The sequence below is a fragment of the Hyla sarda genome, chromosome 9 (assembly GCF_029499605.1).
Source record: "Hyla sarda isolate aHylSar1 chromosome 9, aHylSar1.hap1, whole genome shotgun sequence".
NCBI classification, from domain to species: Eukaryota; Metazoa; Chordata; class Amphibia; order Anura; family Hylidae; genus Hyla; species Hyla sarda.
In genome coordinates this window covers 185,084,791-185,107,118 of record NC_079197.1, presented here as the reverse complement: position 1 = coordinate 185,107,118, position 22,328 = coordinate 185,084,791, and the positions used below count along the sequence as shown (strand labels likewise).

Genomic DNA, 22,328 nt, shown 5'->3' with positions numbered 1-22,328 from the left:
ACCCTCCCTATATACAGCAGGATCCCGGCCTCCTCCCCATATACACACCCTTCCCTATATACACAGCAGGACCCCGGCCTCCTCCACTATATATACAGCAGGGCCCCGGCCTCCTCCACTGTATACAGCAGGACCCCGGCCTCCTCCACTATATACACACACCCTCCCCTATATACAGCAGGATCCCGGCCTCCTGCACTATATACACACACCCTCCCTATATACAGCAGGATCCCGGCCTCCTCCCCATATACACACCCTTCCCTATATACACAGCAGGACCCCGGCCTCCTCCACTATATATACAGCAGGGCCCCGGCCTCCTCCACTGTATACAGCAGGACCCCGGCCTCCTCCACTATATACACACACCCTCCCCTATATACAGCAGGACCCCGGCCTCCTCCTCTATATACACACACCCTCCCTATATACAGCAGGACCCCGGCCTCCTCCTCTATATATACACACACACTCCCCTATATACACACAGCAGGACCCCGGCCTCCTCCACTATATACACCCCCCTCCCTATATACAACAGGACCCGGCCTCCTCCACTATATACACCCCCCTCCCTATATACAGCAGGACCCGGCCTCCTCCACTATATACACACACCCTCTCTATATACAGCAGGACCCGGCCTCCTCCTCTATATACACACACACTCCCCTATATACACAGCAGGACCCCGGCCTCCTCCACTATATACACACACACACACTCCCCTATATACACAGCAGGACCCCGGCCTCCTCCACTATATACACACACACACTCCCCTATATACACAGCAGGACCCCGGCCTCCTCCACTATATACACACACACACACTCCCCTATATACACAGCAGGACCCCGGCCTCCTCCACTATATACACACACACACTCCCCTATATACACAGCAGGACCCCGGCCTCCTCCACTATATACACACACACACACTCCCCTATATACACAGCAGGACCCCGGCCTCCTCCACTATATACACACACCCTCCCTATATCCTCTTAAGGACCGAGGGCGTATCCATACGTCCGTGGGAATTCCGGCCCCCACCGCTAGCCGGTTGGGGACCGGAGCCAGATGCCTGCTGAAATCGTTCAGCAGGCATCGCGGTATATCGCCCAGGGGGGTCATTATGCCCCCCCATGTCGGCGATCGCCGCAGATCGCTGGACAATTCAGTCCAGCGATCTGCGGCGATTCCGGGTCAATCGGGTCTCCAGTGACCCGGTGACCCGGAATTACTGGCTGATCAGGGCTGTCTCTGACGGCCCCGAACAGCCAGAGCCTGCAGGGGTGAGGTGGCACTGGTGCCACCTCACGATCGCCCTGATTCGTCGGCCGGATTACCGGCCGACCAATCAGGGCGCCTGCTGCGGGCGTCACTCCCGCACCCGCTCCGCCCCTCTTCCGAAGGACGTGAGCGGGTGCGGGAAGACGACCCCCGATGCTGGGGACCCCGATCCCCGGCGTCCATGTTGGGATCGGGGCCCCAGGAGCGACGGCGGCGGCGAGGGACAGTCCTGTGATGGAGCAGCAGCAGGAGGTGAGATACAGCCTCCTGCTGTTGCTTAGCAACAGCTCCCAGCATGCAAAAAGGGCATGCTGGGAGCTGTAGTTATGCAACAGCAGGAGGCAGACCACCACAACTCCCAGCATTCCCTTATGGGCATGCTGGGACTTATGGTTTTGCAACAGCTGGAGGCACATTTTTTCTATGGAAAAGTGTACCTTCAGCTGTTGTATAACTACAACTCCCAGCTTGCACAAACAGCTAAAGTGCATGCTGGGAGTTGTAGTGATGCATCTGCTGGTTGCATAACTACAACTCCCAGCATGCCCGTTGGCTGTCGGTGACTGCTGAGAGTTGTAGTTTTGCAACAGCTGAAGGCACACTGGTTGTGAAACTTAGAGTTTTTTTTTTTACCTAACTCAGTGTTTCACGACCGGTGTGCCTCCAGCTGTTGCAAACTACAACTCCCAGCAGTCACCTTACACCATGCACCGTACATGCTGGGAGTTGTAGTTGTGCAACAGCTGGAGGCACACTGGTTTTGAAACACTGAGTAAGGTCACAAACTCCGTGATACATAACCAGTCTACACAGCCCCCCTCCCCTCCCCAATAAAAATGAAAAACGTCTGGTACGCCACGGTTTCCAAAACGGAGCCTCCAGCTGTTGCAAAACAACAACTCCCAGTATTGTCGGACAGCCGTTGACTGTCCAGGCATGCTGGGAGTTTTGCAACAGCTGGAGGCACCCTGTTTGGGAATCACTGGCGTAGAATACCCCTATGTCCACCCCTATGCGATCCCTAATTTAGGCCTCAAATGCGCATGGCGCTCTCACTTTGGAGCCCTGTCGTATTTCAAGGCAACAGTTTAGGGTCACATATGGGGTATCGCCGTACTCGCGAGAAATTGGGCTTCAAATTTTGGGGGGTATTTTCTGCTTTTACCCTTTTTAAAAATGTAAAGTTTTTGGGAAAAGAAGCATTCTAGGTAAAAAATTTTTTATTTTTTTTACATATGCAATAGTCGTGAAACGCCTGTGGGGTATTAAGGTTCACTTAACCCCTTGTTACATTCCCCGAGGGCTCTAGTTTCCAAAATGGTATGCCATGTGGGTTTTTTTTGCGGTCCTGGCACCATAGGGGCTTCCTAAATGCGGCATGCCCCCAGAGCAAAATTTGCTTTCAAAAAGCCAAATGTGACTCCTTCTCTTCTGAGACCTGTAGTGCGCCAACAGAGCACTTTTCACCCCCATATGGGGTGTTTTCTGAATCGGGAGAAATTGGGCTTCAAATTTTGGGGGGTATTTTCTGCTTTAACCCTTTGTATAAATGTAAATTTTTTGGGAAACCAAGCATTTTAGGTAATTTTTTTAATTTTAATAATGTCGTGAAACACCTGTGGGGTATTAAGGTTCACTTTACCCCTTGTTACGTTCCCCGAGGGGTCTAGTTTCCAAAATGGTATGCCATGTGGTTTTTTTTGCAGTTCTGGCACCATAGGGGCTTCCTAAAGGTGACATGCCCCCCAAAAACCATTTGTCGCTCCTTCCCTTCTGAGCCCTCTACTGCGCCCGCCGAACACTTTACATAGACATATGAGGTATGTGCTTACTCGAGAGAAATTGGGTTTCAAATACAAGTACAAATTTTCTCCTTTTTACCCCTTGCAAAAATTAAAAAATTGGGTCTACAAGAACATGCGAGTGTAAAAAATTAAGATTGTGTATTTTCTCCTTCACTTTGCTGCTATTCCTGTGAAACCCGTAAAGGGTTAAAACGCTTACTGAATGTCATTTTGAATACTTTCGGGGGTGCAGTTTTTATAATGGGGTCATTTATGGGGTATTTCTAATATGAAGGCCCTTCAAATCCACTTCAAACGTGAACTGGTCCCTGAAAAATAGTGAGTTTGAAAATTTTGTGAAAAATTGGAAAATTGCTGCGGAACTTTGAAGCCCTCTGGTGTCTTCCAAAAGTAAAAACTCATCAATTTTATGATGCAAATATAAAGTAGACATATTGTATATGTGAATTAAAAAAAAATATAATTTGAATATCCATTTTCCTTACAAGCAGAGAGCTTCAAAGTTAGAAAAATGCAAAATTTTCACATTTTTCATCAAATTTGGGGATTTTTCACCAAGAAAGGATGCAAGTTACCAAAAAATTTTACCACTAAGTTAAAGTAGAATATGTCACGAAAAAACAATCTCAGAATCAGAATGATAACTAAAAGCATCAGAGTTATTAATGTTTAAAGTGACAGTGGTCAGATGTGCAAAAAATGGCCGAGTCCTTAAGGTGAAAAAGGGCTCAGTCCTTAAGGGAATATACAACAGGACCCGGCCTCCTCCTCTATATACACATACACTCCCCTATATACACAGCAGGACCCCGGCCTCCTGCACTATATACACACACCCTCCCCTATATACAGCAGGACCCCGGCCTCCTGCACTATATACACACACCCTCCCCTATATACAGCAGGACCCCGGCCTCCTGCACTATATACACACACCCTCCCCTATATACATCAGGACCTCGGCCTCCTCCACTGTATACACACACCCTCCCCTATATACAGCAGGACCCCGGCCTCCTCCACTGTATACACACACCCTCCCCTATATACAGCAGGACCCCGGCCTCCTCCTCTATATATACACACCCTCCACTATATACAGCAGGACCCCGGCCTCCTCCTCTATATACACACACCCTCTCTATATACAGCAGGATTCCGGCCTCCTCCACTATATACAGCAGGCCCCGGCCTCCTCCTCTATATACACACACCCTCCCTATATACAGCAGGACCCCGGCCTCCTCCTCTATATACACACACCCTCCCTATGTAAAGCAGGATCCCGGCCTCCTCCCCATATACACACCCTTCCCTATATACACAGCAGGACCCCGGCCTCCTCCACTATATACACACACACTCCCCTATATACACAGCAGGACCCCAGCCTCCTCCTCTATATATACACACCCTCCACTATATACAGCAGGACCCCGGCCTCCTCCACTATATACACACACACTCCCCTATATACACAGCAGGACCCCGGCCTCCTCCTCTATATATACACACCCTCCACTATATACAGCAGGGCCCCGGCCTCCTCCACTGTATACAGCAGGACCCCGGCCTCCTCCTCTATATACACACACCCTCCCCTATATACAGCAGGATCCCGGCCTCCTGCACTGTATACACACACCCTCCCCTATATACAGCAGGACCTCGGCCTCCTCCTCTATATACACACACACTCCCCTATATACATCAGGACCCCGGCCTCCTGCACTATATACACACACCCTCCCCTATATACAGCAGGACCCCGGCCTCCTTCACTATATACACACACCCTCCCTATATACAGCAGGACCCCGGCCTCCTTCACTATATACACACACCCTCCCTATATACAGCAGGACCCCGGCCTCCTCCACTATATTCACACACACCCTTCCCTATATACAGCAGGACCCCGGCCTCCTCCATTATATACACACACCCTCCCTATATACAGCAGGACCCCGGCCTCCTCCATTATATACACACACCCTCCCTATATACAGAGAGGGAGGTGACACAGACAATATGACATCCATCTTCTGCTCCACCGTCCAGCACATTTATGGATGAGACCACCGCTCCCCTCTCTACTATGGATGAGACCACCGCTCCCCTCTCTACTATGGATGAGACCACCGCTCCCCTCTCTACTATGGATGAGACCACCGCTCCCCTCTCTACTAGGGATGAGACCACCGCTCCCCTCTCTACTAGGGATGAGACCACCGCTCCCCTCTCTACTAGGGATGAGACCACCGCTCCCCTCTCTACTAGGGATGAGACCACCGCTCCCCTCTCTACTAGGGATGAGACCACCGCTCCCCTCTCTACTAGGGATGAGACCACCGCTCCCCTCTCTACTAGGGATGAGACCACCGCTCCCCTCTCTACTAGGGATGAGACCACCGCTCCCCTCTCTGCTACGGATGAGACCACCGCTCCCCTCTCTGCTACGGATGAGACCACCGCTCCCCTCTCTGCTACGGTTGAGACCACGGCTCCCCTCTCTGCTACGGATGAGCCCACCGCTCCCCTCTCTGCTACGGATGAGACCACGGCTCCCCTCTCTGCTACGGATGAGCCCACCGCTCCCCTCTCTGCTATGGATGAGACCACGGCTCCCCTCTCTGCTATGGATGAGCCCACCGCTCCCCTCTCTGCTATGGATGAGACCACGGCTCCCCTCTCTGCTATGGATGAGACCACGGCTCCCCTCTCTGCTATGGATGAGACCACGGCTCCCCTCTCTGCTATGGATGAGACCACGGCTCCCCTCTCTGCTATGGATGAGACCACGGCTCCCCTCTCTGCTATGGATGAGACCACGGCTCCCCTCTCTGCTATGGATGAGACCACGGCTCCCCTCTCTGCTATGGATGAGACCACGGCTCCCCTCTCTACTATGGATGAGACCACCGCTCCCCTCTCTGCTATGGATGAGACCACCGCTCCCCTCTCTGCTATGGATGAGACCACCTCTCCCCTCTCTGCTATGGATGAGACCACCGCTCCCCTCTCTGCTATGGATGAGACCACCGCTCCCCTCTCTGCTATGGACCAGATCCTGTGCCAAGAATCTACAGCCGAGGTCCACGGAGGAGAAGCGGCCCCCCATCCCCAGCTCATCCCCCTCCTGCCCCCTTTATACCCTCATGTCTGGAGCAGATCGCAGCAGTACAAGGAGATAATGTGAGGGGGGAGGAATCCTCCAGCAAGACGACACGTCCCACCCCATCCCTTTGTCACCGGCACAGCATGGCTCCGCACGCTGGAATCTGCTGTGTGATCGGTTAACCCCTTCCCTACACTATACATGCCTGGTATCTATACTGTACGTGTCCATCAATAACAGAGAATGCTAGAACATTGTATTACACCTATATACTCCTCCATATACAGAGCATACCCCATGTGTATACTGCTATAACTCCTATATACAGAGCAAACCTCATGTGTATACTGCTATAACCCCTATATACAGAGCATACCCCATGTGTATACTGCTATAACCCCTATATACAGAGCAAACCTCATGTGTATACTGCTATAACCCCTATATACAGAGCATACCCCATGTGTATACTGCTATAACCCCTATATACAGAGCATACCCCATGTATATACTACTATTCCCCCTATAGACAGAGCATAACCCCCACGTGTATACTGCTATGATCCCCTATATACACAGCATACCCCATGTATATACTACTATTCCCCCTATAGACAGAGCATAACCCCCACGTGAACACTGCTATGACCCCCTATATATACACAGCATACCCCATGTATATACTACTATTCCCCCTATAGACAGAGCATAACCCCCATGTGTATACTGCTATGCGCCCCTATAAAGCATCCATCCATGTGTATCCTGTTATATCCTCCTTTAGATAGAGCATATATGTAAAGGGGAGTACAATGGTATACACGTGTGGGTATGCTCTGTTTATAGGGTATGGCAGTATACACATGGGGGTGAAGTAGAAGTGCAGTATACATTATTGGGCGAGTGCTCGATTTATTGTGGGATATAGCAGTATACAGCATTAGGGAATGCTGTATACTGGGGGGGTCATATACAGGGTTTAACAATCAGTAGTATATAGCATGATCCCCCCCATGAATTATATACTGATCATCAAACCCTGTATATGACCTCCCCATGCTGCTGCTTCATCCCCCTCCTCCCCTCAGGACCCAACAGTTCTCTGGCCTCTCCCCCTGCTCAGTCCTCATACACTGGATCACGGTCCCTGTATATAGGTACAATGCATCACGGTCCCTGTATATAGGTACAATGTATCACGGTCCCTGTATATAGGTACAACGCATCGCGGTCCCTGTATATAGGTACAATGCATCGCGGTCCCTGTATATAGGTACAATGCATCGCGGTCCCTGTATATAGGTACAATGCATCGCGGTCCCTGTATATAGGTACAATGCATCGCGGTCCCTGTATATAGATACAATGTTTCGCGGTCCCTGTATATGGGTACAATGTATCACGGTCCCTGTATATGGGTACAATGTATACAGCCCCTGTATATAGGTACAATGTATACAGTCCCGGTATATAGATACAATGTATACAGTCCCGGTATATAGATACAATGTATACAGTCCCTGTATATAGATACAATGTATACAGTCCCGGTATATAGATACAATGTATACAGCCCCTGTATATAGATACAATGTATACAGCCCCTGTATATAGATACAATGTATACAGTCCCTGTATATAGATACAATGTATACAGTCCCTGTATATAGATACAATGTATACAGTCCCGGTATATAGATACAATGTATACAGTCCCGGTATATAGATACAATGTATACAGTCCCTGTATATAGATACAATGTATATAGTCCCTGTATATAGATACAATGTATACAGTCCCGGTATATAGATACAATGTATACAGTCCCGGTATATAGATACAATGTATAAAGTCCCGGTATATAGATACAATGTATACAGCCCCTGTATATAGATACAATGTATACAGCCGCGGTATATAGATACAATGTATACAGTCCCGGTATATAGATACAATGTATACAGTCCCTGTATATAGATACAATGTATACAGTCCCTGTATATAGATACAATGTATACAGCCCCTGTATATAGATACAATGTATACAGTCCCGGTATATAGATACAATGTATACAGCCCCGGTATATAGATACAATGTATACAGCCCCTGTATATAGATAGAATGTATACAGTCCCGGTATATAGATACAATGTATACAGCCCCTGTATATAGATACAATGTATACAGCCCCTGTATATAGATAGAATGTATACAGTCCCGGTATATAGATACAATGTATACAGTCCCGGTATATAGATACAATGTATACAGTCCCGGTATATAGATACAATGTATACAGCCCCTGTATATAGATACAATGTATACAGCCCCTGTATATAGATACAATGTATACAGTCGCGGTATATAGATACAATGTATACAGCCCCGGTATATAGATACAATGTATACAGTCCCGGTATATAGATACAATGTATACAGTCCCTGTATATAGATACAATGTATATAGTCCCGGTATATAGATACAATGTATACAGCCCCTGTATATAGATACAATGTATACAGCCCCTGTATATAGATACAATGTATACAGCCCCAGTATATAGATACAATGTATACAGTCCCGGTATATAGATACAATGTATATAGTCCCGGTATATAGATACAATGTATATAGTCCCGGTATATAGATACAATGTATACAGTCGCGGTATATAGATACAATGTATACAGCCCCGGTATATAGATACAATGTATACAGCCCCGGTATATAGATACAATGTATACAGTCCCTGTATATAGATACAATGTATACAGTCCCTGTATATAGATACAATGTATACAGTCCCGGTATATAGATACAATGTATACAGTCCCGGTATATAGATACAATGTATACAGCCCCTGTATATAGATACAATGTATACAGTCCCGGTATATAGATACAATGTATATAGTCCCTGTATATAGATACAATGCCTCCCATCCCTCCTCACCTGCGGTCCTCGGCATCCAGGAGATCACACAGCTCCGGGGCCCCCGCCCACAGTCCCCGCGGGGCCACTAGTGTATGACCGGGGACATCCTGCCCACAGCCCTGTCCTCGGCTCGGGCAATCTCGGCTTCTTTAATTCCGCCCCCTCAGACGTCACGATCTAGAGAAGAGCGCTGCGCCCATTGGTCCGTCTAGTCCGCCAATCCCGCCCCTTATCTGGACACTGCATCCTGATTGGCTGAGTTTTGTGCCAGTCGCGCAGTCCCTTTAGGCTCCTGGGTCCTAGAACCGGCCCGGCGATTCCTTCCAGTCAAAGTCTAGCAGGGAAATGATAAGCAGAATGTTATCTGTGGGGGCGGGGCCAGGCCTGGGCCCAAGAGCTGACAATCTGCGGCACCTTCATGTGGGCTGTGCCGGCTACCTGGAATGTGGGTTAACAGAGGCTTATTGTTTTATGGTTTGGTATTTATAATATGTAGATTATGTGATACATTGTGTTATACTATTTATGTTATACATTGTATTATATTATTGTGTTATGTTATACATTGTATCATATTATTGTGTTATGTTATACGTTGTATTATATTATTGTGTTATGTTATACGTTGTATTATATTATTGTGTTATGTTATACATTGTATTATATTATTGTGTTATGTTATACATTGTATTATATTATTGTGTTATGTTATACATTGTATTATATTATTGTGTTATGTTATACATTGTATTATATTATTGTGTTATGTTATACATTGTATTATATTATTGTGTTATGTTATACGTTGTATTATATCATTGTGTTATGTTATACATTGTATTATATTATTGTGTTATGTTATACATTGTGTTATATTATTGTGTTATGTTATACGTTGTATTATATCATTGTGTTATGTTATACATTGTATTATATTATTGTGTTATGTTATACATTGTGTTATATTATTGTGTTATGTTATACGTTGTATTATATTATTGTGTTATGTTATACATTGTATCATATTATTGTGTTATGTTATACATTGTATTATATTATTGTGTTATGTTATACATTGTATCATATTATTGTGTTATGTTATACATTGTATTATATTATTGTGTTATGTTATACATTGTATTATATTATTGTGTTATGTTATACGTTGTATTATATTATTGTGTTATGTTATACATTGTATTATATTATTGTGTTATGTTATACATTGTATTATATTATTGTGTTATGTTATACATTGTATCATATTATTGTGTTATGTTATACATTGTATTATATTATTGTGTTATGTTATACATTGTATCATATTATTGTGTTATGTTATACATTGTATCATATTATTGTGTTATGTGATACATTGTATTATATTATTGTGTTATGTGATACATTGTGTTATACTATTGTGTGTTATGTTATACATTGTATTATATTATTGTGTTATGTTATACATTGTATTATATTATTGTGTTATGTTATACATTGTATCATATTATTGTGTTATGTTATACGTTGTATTATATTATTGTGTTATGTTTTTACATTGTATCATATTATTGTGTTATGTTATACATTGTATCATATCATTGTGTTATGTTATACATTGTATTATATCATTGTGTTATGTTATACATTGTATCATATCATTGTGTTATGTTATACATTGTATCATATTATTGTGTTATGTTATACATTGTATCATATTATTGTGTTATGTTATACATTGTATCATATTATTGTGTTATGTTATATATTGTATTATATTATTGTGTTATGTTATACGTTGTATTATATTATTGTGTTATGTTATACATTGTATTATATTATTGTGTTATGTTATACATTGTATCATATTATTGTGTTATGTTATACATTGTATCATATTATTGTGTTATGTTATACGTTGTATTATATTATTGTGTTATGTTATACATTGTATCATATTATTGTGTTATGTTATACATTGTATCATATTATTGTGTTATGTTATACATTGTGTTATATTATTGTGTTATGTTATACATTGTATTATATTATTGTGTTATGTTATACATTGTATCATATTATTGTGTTATGTTATACGTTGTATTATATCATTGTGTTATGTTATACATTGTATCATATTATTGTGTTATGTTATACGTTGTATTATATCATTGTGTTATGTTATACATTGTATTATATTATTGTGTTATGTTATACATTGTGTTATATTATTGTGTTATGTTATACATTGTATCATATTATTGTGTTATGTTATACATTGTATTATATTATTGTGTTATGTTATACATTGTATCATATTATTGTGTTATGTTATACATTGTATTATATTATTGTGTTATGTTATACATTGTATTATATTATTGTGTTATGTTATACGTTGTATTATATTATTGTGTTATGTTATACATTGTATTATATTATTGTGTTATGTTATACATTGTATTATATTATTGTGTTATGTTATACATTGTATTATATTATTGTGTTATGTTATACATTGTATTATATTATTGTGTTATGTTATACATTGTATCATATTATTGTGTTATGTTATACATTGTATCATATTATTGTGTTATGTTATACATTGTATCATATTATTGTGTTATGTTATACATTGTATTATATTATTGTGTTATGTTATACATTGTATTATATTATTGTGTTATGTTATACATTGTATCATATTATTGTGTTATGTGATACATTGTATTATATTATTGTGTTATGTGATACATTGTGTTATACTATTGTGTGTTATGTTATACATTGTATTATATTATTGTGTTATGTTATACATTGTATTATATTATTGTGTTATGTTATACATTGTATCATATTATTGTGTTATGTTATACGTTGTATTATATTATTGTGTTATGTTTTTACATTGTATCATATTATTGTGTTATGTTATACATTGTATCATATCATTGTGTTATGTTATACATTGTATTATATCATTGTGTTATGTTATACATTGTATCATATCATTGTGTTATGTTATACATTGTATCATATTATTGTGTTATGTTATACATTGTGTTGTAATATTGTGTTATGTGATACATTGTGTTGTAATATTGTGTTATGTGATACATTGTATTATAATATTGTGTTATGTTATACATTGTGTTGTGTTGTAATATTGTGTTATGTTATACGTTGTATTATATTATTGTGTTATGTTATACATTGTATTATAATATTGTGTTATGTTATACATTGTGTTGTGTTGTAATATTGTGTTATGTTATACATTGTATTATATTATTGTGTTATGTTATACATTGTATTATAATATTGTGTTATGTTATACATTGTATTATAATATTGTGTTATGTTATACATTGTATTATATTATTGTGTTATGTAATACATTGTATTATATTATTGTGTTATGTTATACATTGTATTATAATATTGTGTTATGTTATACATTGTATTATATTATTGTGTTATGTTATACATTGTGTTGTAATATTGTGTTATTTTATACATTGTATTATATTATTGTGTTATGTTATACATTGTATTATAATATTGTGTTATGTTATACATTGTATTATATTATTGTGTTATGTTATACATTGTATTATATTATTGTGTTATGTTATACATTGTATTATAATATTGTGTTATGTTATACATTGTATTATATTATTGTGTTATGTTATACATTGTGTTGTAATATTGTGTTATTTTATACATTGTGTTGTAATATTGTGTTATGTGATACATTGTATTATAATATTGTGTTATGTTATACATTGTGTTGTGTTGTAATATTGTGTTATGTAATACATTGTATTATATTATTGTGTTATGTTATATATTGTATTATAATATTGTGTTATGTTATACATTGTATTATATTATTGTGTTATGTTATACATTGTATTATATTATTGTGTTATGTTATACATTGTATTATATTATTGTGTTATGTTATACATTGTATTATAATATTGTGTTATGTTATACATTGTATTATATTATTGTGTTATTTTATACATTGTGTTGTAATATTGTGTTATGTGATACATTGCATTATAATATTGTGTTATGTTATACATTGTGTTGTGTTGTAATATTGTGTTATGTAATACGTAGAAAATTTATTCTTACCTGAAATTTTCTTTTCCTGTAGTCCGTAGGCGGCACGAATGGGTTAAGCCCTTCTGCTTACCCGGAAGGAAGAAACAAAACTAGCAGTAAAACAGTGAGACAAGTTAATTAGTCAATTACCCAAAACGAGCACACCTGCCTGGAAACCATAAACCTATCCCAAGAACCACAGACACTTGTATCTTATGCAGCAATAAACTTATTTAATGGGAGGGTATACTTGTGCCGCCTACGGACTACAGGAAAAGAAAATTTCAGGTAAGAATAAATTTTCTACTTCCTGGTCGTCCTTAAGGCGGCACGAATGGGACATGCAAAGCAATGCAAGAACGAACGGGAGGGACATCAATGGTTTACGGCACCTTGAAGCACTCTCGAGCCAAAGGCTGATCCCTCAGACGATGCTACATCGATCCTGTAGTGTCTTATGAAGGTGTTCGGTGAAGCCCACGTAGCCGCTTTACAAATCTGGTCCATTGGAACATGATACTTCTCAGCCCAGGACGCAGCTGTAGATCTTGTGGAGTGAGCTCTTAAGAGAAGAGGGGACTCTTTATCTTCCAAAAAATAACAATGCTTGATGGTGTCTCTTGTCCATCTTGCTAGCGATGATTTGCTCGCTCTTTTCCCCTTGTTTGGTCCTTGAAACTGAAGGAACAAGGCTTCGGACTGTCTGAACTCTGAGGTTCTTTGTAGGTACATGGAGATGGTCCTTTTCACATCCAAGAGATGCAACTCGTCCTCTGACTCCTCTTCAAAGACAGGCAGTATGATTTCCTGATTAATATTAGCAGCCGTGGAGACTTTGGGAAGGAAACCCGGCATAGTTCTTAGCACAACTGCATCCGATAGTAACCTGAGATAGGGTTCTTTGGAAGACAGAGCTTGAAGCTCACTGATTCTTCTGGCAGATGTAATTGCCACTAGGAAGATACACTTGAAAGTCAGGAACTTCAAAGAGGAATTCTCCAGAGGTTCAAAAGGTGGTGATTTCAGTCTCCTTAGAACCAAAGGCAGGTCCCAAGCTGGTAACGGGTTATGGAAGGATGGGCGCAGCTTGTTAATGGCTCTAAAAAATCTGCTGATGAGAGGTGTTCCTGCAAAGATTCCATTAAGGTAGGAGTTAATGGCGGTCAACTGCACCTTGAGTGTATTCGGCTTCAGACCCTTTTGGAAGCCTTCTTGTAAGAACTGCAACAGAGATGCCACTTGCTCTGGGGAGGATGACTTTCTGGTGCACCAAGCCGAATAAAGGGACCACACTCTACTGTAGACTTTGAGGGTGGCCGGCTTTCTAGAAGCTAGAAGGGTAGAAATGACCTCCTGAGACAGGCCTTGATCCGTTAAGGTTCTGAGTTCATGTTCCATGCCGCAAGCTGGAGCCTCTTGATGTCTGGATGAAGCATCCCTGATTGGAGAAGCAAGTCCTTCTGGATGGGTATCTTCCAAACCTGATTCTTCGCCAGATTCAGTGCTAGCGGGAACCATGCCCTCCTGGGCCAAAATGGCAGGATCGCAACTGCTCTCACCTTCTCGTCCCGAATTTTCTGCAGCACTCTCGGGATCAATGGAATCGGGGGAAAGACATAGATGAAAAACTTCTCCCAGCTTATTGACAAAGCGTCTATCGCCAACGGATTCCCCACTCTGGACAGGGAGCAGAACTGGGGAAGCTTCTTGTTCTGAGAGTTGGCCATAACATCCAACTCTGGCAGACCCCACATGGACGTGATCTTCTTGAAGACCAAAGGGTTCAACTCCCACTCTCCTGGGCAAATCAAGTTTCTGCTGAGCCAATCTGCTCTCACGTTGTCCACTCCCCTGATGTGGATGGCCGAGAGGGAAAAAAGATTCTCTTCTGCCCAGAGCATGATGCGGGCACACTCCTTCTGCATGGAGGGGCTTCGTGTTCCCCCCTGCTTGTTCAGGTAGAACACTGCCGCTAGGTTGTCTGACTGCACTTGAACAGCCCTGTGGAGAATCCTGGGTTTGAAGAGAATGAGCGCTTTCCTGATCGCTGTGAGCTCTTTCAAGTTCGAGGACATTCGTTGCTCCTTCTGAGACCAAGCTTCTTGTACCCAATGGTCCCCTACATGGGCACCCCAGGCTGAGCCTGAGGCATCCGAGGTGAGGACCGTCTGAATCGGACTCTTGAGAGCTTTGCCCTGTAGGAAACGTTGTGGGTGCATCCACCAAAGGAGATCTTTCTTCACCCCAGGAGGAATCCTGATAGTCCTCTCCAGGGAGTCTTTGCTTTTGTCCCACTGGCTCAAAATGCAAGTCTGCAACATCCTGAAATGAGCCCTGGACCACGGAACGGCTTCCAGAGATGATGTCATCATTCCTAGCACCCTCATCGCTTTCCTTACTGAGCACTGATCTACTTGAAGGAGATCTTGCACCGCTTCTTGCAGATTGGTGGCCCTCTGATCTGAAAGGAACAACTTCATTCGAAGAGTATCTATTGTAAATCCGAGATAAGAGATGACTGTAGAAGGGTTCAGAGAAGACTTCTTTTCGTTCACTATGAATCCGTGGGCATCCAACATCTGTAGGGTCTTGTGAAGATGTTGTTTCAACACGGCTTCTGAGGGAGCTCTGACTAGCCAGTCGTCCAGATAGGGCGTCACGCATATCCCTTGGAGCCTCAGAGCAGCAGTCAGGACCACCACCACCTTGGTAAAAACGCGAGGTGCCGAGGTAATGCCGAATGGTAGGCATGTGAACTGGAGATGGAGTATCTGGTGATTGAACAGGAGAGCAATCCGTAGATATTTCCTGTGTGCTCTGAGAATAGGAATGTGCAGGTATGCGTCTTGAAGGTCGATTGACGCTAGGAAATCTCCTTCTTCTACGTTTATTATGGCAGACCGGATTGACTCCATCCGGAACTTGCGCTTCACAAAAAACTGATTTAAATAGGATAAGTCTATTACTAGCCTCCATCCCCCTGAGGCTTTGGACACTGGAAATATCGGGGAGTAGAGACCTTGGAATCTTTCGTGATCTGGAACTCTTTCTAGAGCGTGCTTTCTTATAAACTCTTCCACCAACTCTAGAACCACTGGGTTGGAGGGCTTGTTGAGCATGAACTTCTGTGGTGGGAACGAACTCAGCTCTAGAGAATACCCTCTTGTGACGATGTCTGTCACCCAGGAGTCCGACAACGTCTTTTGCCAGACCTGCGAAAAAAACCTCAGCCTGCCACCCACCGGAGGAGAAAAGCCGATGGCGTCATAATTCTTTAGGCTTGTTAAAAGCTCTTTTCTTGGTTGCTGCTGAATCTTGCCTTTTCTTATAGTCGGACTTTCTGGTCCGAAAGGAATAGTTCCTCCTTGGGGAGTATCTGGACCTCCCATAGAATGGCCTGCTGGACTTCTTTCTCCCTAATGGGAAGGCCGCGTCTTTCTCCTCATTGTAAGACTTCAGTATATCCTTTAGATGAGGGCCAAACATTGATGAAGGGTGGAAAGGCATGTTAACAAAGCTGAACTTAGATGACATGTCACCCGACCATTGCTTTATCCAAAGCGCCCTCCTGGTCGCATTAGATAAAGCCAGGGACCTGGATGAAAATTTCAGTACATCCACAGGAGCATCACACAAATATTCTGCAGCGGCCTTCATCATATCGACCCCTTTTAATAGACAGTCTCTGGACACCCCCTCCTCTATATGCTGAGATAATTGACTCAGCCAGATCCTTAGAGCCCTAGCTACAGGAACAGAGGATGCCGCAATCTTGGAGGTAGAAGCTGCTGCTAGATAATTCTTTTTAGCTAAGCTATCTGCCTTTCGCTCCAATGGGTCAGACAATCTGGAGGATTCGTCAGAAGGGAATAGAGACTTCTTGACCATTCTGGCAGCCGCCAAATCAAGCTTAGGTGGATTTTCCCATTCTGCGGAATTCTTGGGGTCCAACCGATAAGTGGTTTTAAAACGGGCCCCTGCATCAGATTTCCTATCAGGGTTGGCCCAATCTTTCTTGAACCAGTCATTCAGAATGGGATGAGAAGGAAGTCTCATATCTGGAATGTGTGGAAAGTAATACAACTGATCCTTTTTAGGTTTAGCAGAGACATCTTTAGAAGATTCTATAGTGTCCTTTACTGCAGACAATAACTTGGGAAATTTATCCTTGGGCAACAAGTACAGGTCGTCATCCAAATCGTCAAACACTATCTCCGTACTGGATGAGGAGGTACTGCATTCCCCGGATGAGGAATCGGATGCAGCTGGGGAAACTCTCTTCCTTTTCTTGGGCACCAAGGACTCTTTAATCTCTTTAAAGGTGTTACACATTTCCCCTTTAAACCATGATAGGAAAGAACTGGTCTGCATGTTATCAGATGGATTCAGACAGGATTCACAAGTATCCTGAGCATAGGATTCTGGTAGGGGCTGATCACATTTATTGCACACGTTGTGTCTAGATTTTCTCTTTGCCTTTCCAGAAGGAGCCATCTGGGAAAACAAGAGAAAACAGAAGAGCCCCCACTTATGAAATACATGCACTTAATATCATGGAGAAAAAGGGACCAACATCTTTCCTACCTCTGACCGGCCAAGGGATCTGCTGCCTAGGCTGAGTGCAGCCATTTGCAGATCCCACCGGCCAGAAATACCTGGAGATCGGAACCGGAAGTGACGCAGCGGAAGTGGGGCAAGGCACTGGGACTCCCAGTCATCAGCCCAGGCCGCCATATTAGTGTCCCCTTCTATCCTACAAAGAGAAAGGAGCGGAAGGGAGCAGCCTAAAAATCCTTCCCCCGGCGTCCAAACCCACAAACAAGGTAACAAATGCCTTTCCGGCACTTACCGTTCGTGGGACCTTCACTCACAGGTCCCCGACGCGAGAGCCGGAACTTCCGGAAGTGCGTCATGCGCCTGCGCAGTTCTCCCCGGCGACTTCCGGCACTGCGGAGCGCTGACATCCCCGGCATCCATTCGTCACTATCGCCGCGCGAGGACATATGGCGGCCTTAGGAAGAAGCCCTGAACTGCCGGACCAGGGAATGTCTGGGGTGCAGGCTGAGGGACCGGGGATAGCACCCGGTATACGGCCGCCCCTGAGCTCAGGAACCCAGAAGCCCCGGGTATGAGCCACTTGCCTCACGTCTTCTTCCAGGTGAGAAGAAAAAAAAGAAATACAAGTGTCTGTGGTTCTTGGGATAGGTTTATGGTTTCCGGGCAGGTGTGCTCGTTTTGGGTAATTGACTAATTAACTTGTCTCACTGTTTTACTGCTAGTTTTGTTTCTTCCTTCCGGGTAAGCAGAAGGGCTTAACCCATTCGTGCCGCCTTAAGGACGACCAGGAAATTGTATTATATTATTGTGTTATGTGATATATTGTATTATATTATTGTGTTATGTGATATATTGTATTATAATATTGTGTGTTATGATATCATGTGTTATGGGAATCAGATAAAGGAGACTGGTGACTCCAGTAACATAAGGGGCACCAAGATCTCTACTAGGCTAAAGAGCTGACAATCTACAGCATACTTCATATAGACTTTACCGTTTCTGCCTATAGGCAAAAATAGGCAGCTGCCTAGAGCGCCCTCTTGATGGAGGAACCGCTCTGCCCGCTGCAAGAAGGTTAGTAGCCAGCTAGCATCCAAGGCATCCGCCCCATGAGGAGGAGGTTTGTTACTGTGTGTCACCCCAGTAATAAGGTGGGAAGTGTCAAAGGGTGAAACCAATGGGCCGGGGACAAGGGGCCACAAAATTAGCTTTCGCCTAGGGTGGCAAAATTCCTTGCACCAGCCCTGCTGGAAAGTGGGTTAGCAGAGGCTTATAGTCTTGTGGTCTAATATGTCCTACTATAATATTTATTATAAGTGCAAGATATTCACCTTGGGCATCATACCCAAGGGCAAAGTATAGATTATGTGATACAGTCCTGACCTCTGTATCTGGGGAAAGGGATTTAGAAGACATAAAGGTCAACAGACAATGTCATTAAGTGGCAGGAAATGATAGCAGAATACTTGGTGTATAGGGAGAGGTATTAGCAGTAGAAATAGGGAAGTGCTTATGAGTGAATAGGGAGTGGTATTAGCAATAGAGGGAAGTGCTCATGTGTGTATAGGGAAAGGTATTAGCAGTAAAGGCAAGTGGTCATGGGTGTATAGGGAGAGGTATTAGCACTAGAGGTAAGTGCTCATGTGTGTATAGGGAGAGGTATTAGCAGTAAAGGGAAGTGGTCATGGGTGTATAGGGAGAAGTATTAGCACTAGAGGGAAGTGCTTATGGGTGTATAGGGAGAGGTATTAGCAGTAGAGTGCAGTGCTCATGGGTGTATAGGGAGAGGTATTAGCAGTAAAGGGAAGTGGTCATGGGTGTATAGGGAGAGGTATTAGCAGTAGAGGGAAGTGCTCATGTGTGTATAGGGAGAGGTATTAGCAGTAAAGGGAAGTGGTCATGGGTGTATAGGGAGAAGTATTAGCACTAGAGGGAAGTGCTTATGGGTGTATAGGGAGAGGTATTATCAGTAGAGGGAAGTGCTCATGGGTGTATAGGGAGAGGTATTAGCAGTAAAGGGAAGTGGACATGGGTGTATAGGGAGAGGTATTAGCAGTAGAGTGAAGTGCTCATGTGTGTATAGGGAGAGGTATTAGCAGTAAAAGGAAGTGGTCATGGGTGTATAGGGAGATGTATTAGCACTAGAGGGAACTGCTCATGTGTGTATAGGGAGAAGTATTAGCAGATTAGCAGTAGAAAGAGAGAAGTGTTCATGGGTGTATAGAGAGAGGTATTAGCAGTAAAGGAAAGTGCTCATGGGTGTATAGGGAGAAGTATTAGCACTAGAGGGAAGTGCTCATGGGTGTATAGGGAGAAGTATTAGCACTAGAGGGAAGTGCTTATGGGTGTATAGGGAGAGGTATTAGCAGTAGAGTGCAGTGCTCATGGGTGTATAGGGAGAGGTATTAGCAGTAGAAAGAGAGAAGTGCTCATGGGTGTATAGGGAGAGGTGTTAGCAGTAGAAAGAGGTAGATGTTAATGCCGCTGTACAGAACACTGATGAGACCTCACTTGGAGTATTGTGCGCAGTACTGGACAGTATCTCTTGTAGGATATAGATATTTTGTAGATAGTTCAGAGAAGATACTAAACTAGTACATGGATTACAAGATAAAACTTACCAGGAAAGGTTCCAGGAGATAGAAGAAAGAGGGAGATGATAGAAACCTTTATACTGTATACATAAAGGGGAACAACATGGTAAAGAAGAAAAACTACAAGAGGACATAGTGTTATATAGAGGATATAGTGTTATATAGAGGACATAGTGTTATATAGAGGACATAGTGATATATATATAGAGGACACAGTGTTATACAGAGGATATAGTGTTATATATAGAGGACATAGTGTTATATATATAGGATATAGTGTTATATATATAGGATATAGTGTTATATATAGAGGACATAGTGTTATATATAGAGGACATAGTGTTATATATAGAGGACATAGTGTTATATATAGAGGACATAGTGTTATATATAGAGGACATAGTGTTATATATAGAGGACATAGTGTTATATATAGAGGACATAGTGTTATATAGAGGACATAGTGTTATATAGAGGACATAGTGATATATATAGAGGACACAGTGTTATACAGAGGATATAGTGTTATATATAGAGGACATAGTGTTATATATAGAGGACATAGTGTTATATAGAGGATATAGTGTTATATATAGAGGACATAGTGTTATATAGAGGATATAGTGTTATATAGAGGACATGGTGTTATATAGAGGACACAGTGTTATATAGAGGACATAGTGATATATATAGAGGACATAGTGTTATATATAGAGGACATAGTGTTATATATATAGAGGACATAGTGTTATATATAGAGGACATAGTGTTATATATAGAGGACATAGTGTTATATATAGAGGACATAGTGTTATATATATAGAGGACATAGTGTTATATATAGAGGACATAGTGTTATATATAGAGGACATAGTGTTATATATAGAGGACATAGTGTTATATATATAGAGGACATAGTGTTATATAGAGGACATAGTGTTATATAGAGGATATAGTGTTATATATAGAGGACATAGTGTTATATATAGAGGACATAGTGTTATATATATAGAGGACATAGTGTTATATATAGAGGACATAGTGTTATATATATAGAGGATATAGTGTTATATATATAGAGGACATAGTGTTATATATAGAGGACATAGTGTTATATATAGAGGACATAGTGTTATATATAGAGGACATAGTGTTATATATAGAGGACATAGTGTTATATATAGAGGACATAGTGTTATATATATAGAGGACATAGTGTTATATATATATAGAGGACATAGTGTTATATATAGAGGACATAGTGTTATATATATAGAGGACATAGTGTTATATATATAGAGGACATAGTGTTATATATATAGAGGACATAGTGTTATATATATAGAGGACATAGTGTTATATATATAGAGGACATAGTGTTATATATAGAGGACATAGTGTTATATATAGAGGACATAGTGTTATATATAGAGGACATAGTGTTATATATAGAGGACATAGTGTTATATATAGAGGACATAGTGTTATATATATAGAGGACATAGTGTTATATATATATAGAGGACATAGTGTTATATATAGAGGACATAGTGTTATATATATAGAGGACATAGTGTTATATATATAGAGGACATAGTGTTATATATATAGAGGACATAGTGTTATATATATAGAGGACATAGTGTTATATATATAGAGGACATAGTGTTATATATAGAGGACATAGTGTTATATATAGAGGACATAGTGTTATATATAGAGGACATAGTGTTATATATAGAGGACATAGTGTTATTAAACTGTGTAGAGGAAGAGTGCTGCAGTTGCCCATGGCAACCAATCAGATCGCTTCTTTCATTTTTAAAAGAGCCTCTCAAAAATGAAAGAAGCGATCTGATTGGTTGCTATGGGCAAGTGGTCAACTTTTCCTCT

General features: G+C 41.8%; 1 protein-coding gene across 2 annotated transcripts in view; it reads right to left on the bottom strand.

Annotated features, from left to right (window-relative positions):
• Positions 1-22,328, bottom strand: part of ZDHHC9 (zinc finger DHHC-type palmitoyltransferase 9) — a 152,544-nt gene that overhangs the window by 88,207 nt on the left and 42,009 nt on the right. Inside the window, exon 1 of one of the 2 annotated variants that reach the window (XM_056538225.1) lies at positions 9,181-9,360. The exons of the other annotated variant lie outside the window; for it this stretch is intronic. The gene's annotated coding sequence lies outside the window, so the exon portion shown is untranslated. Of the gene's footprint in view, positions 1-9,180; positions 9,361-22,328 lie in introns of those variants that run through there. 2 annotated transcript variants of the gene reach the window in all.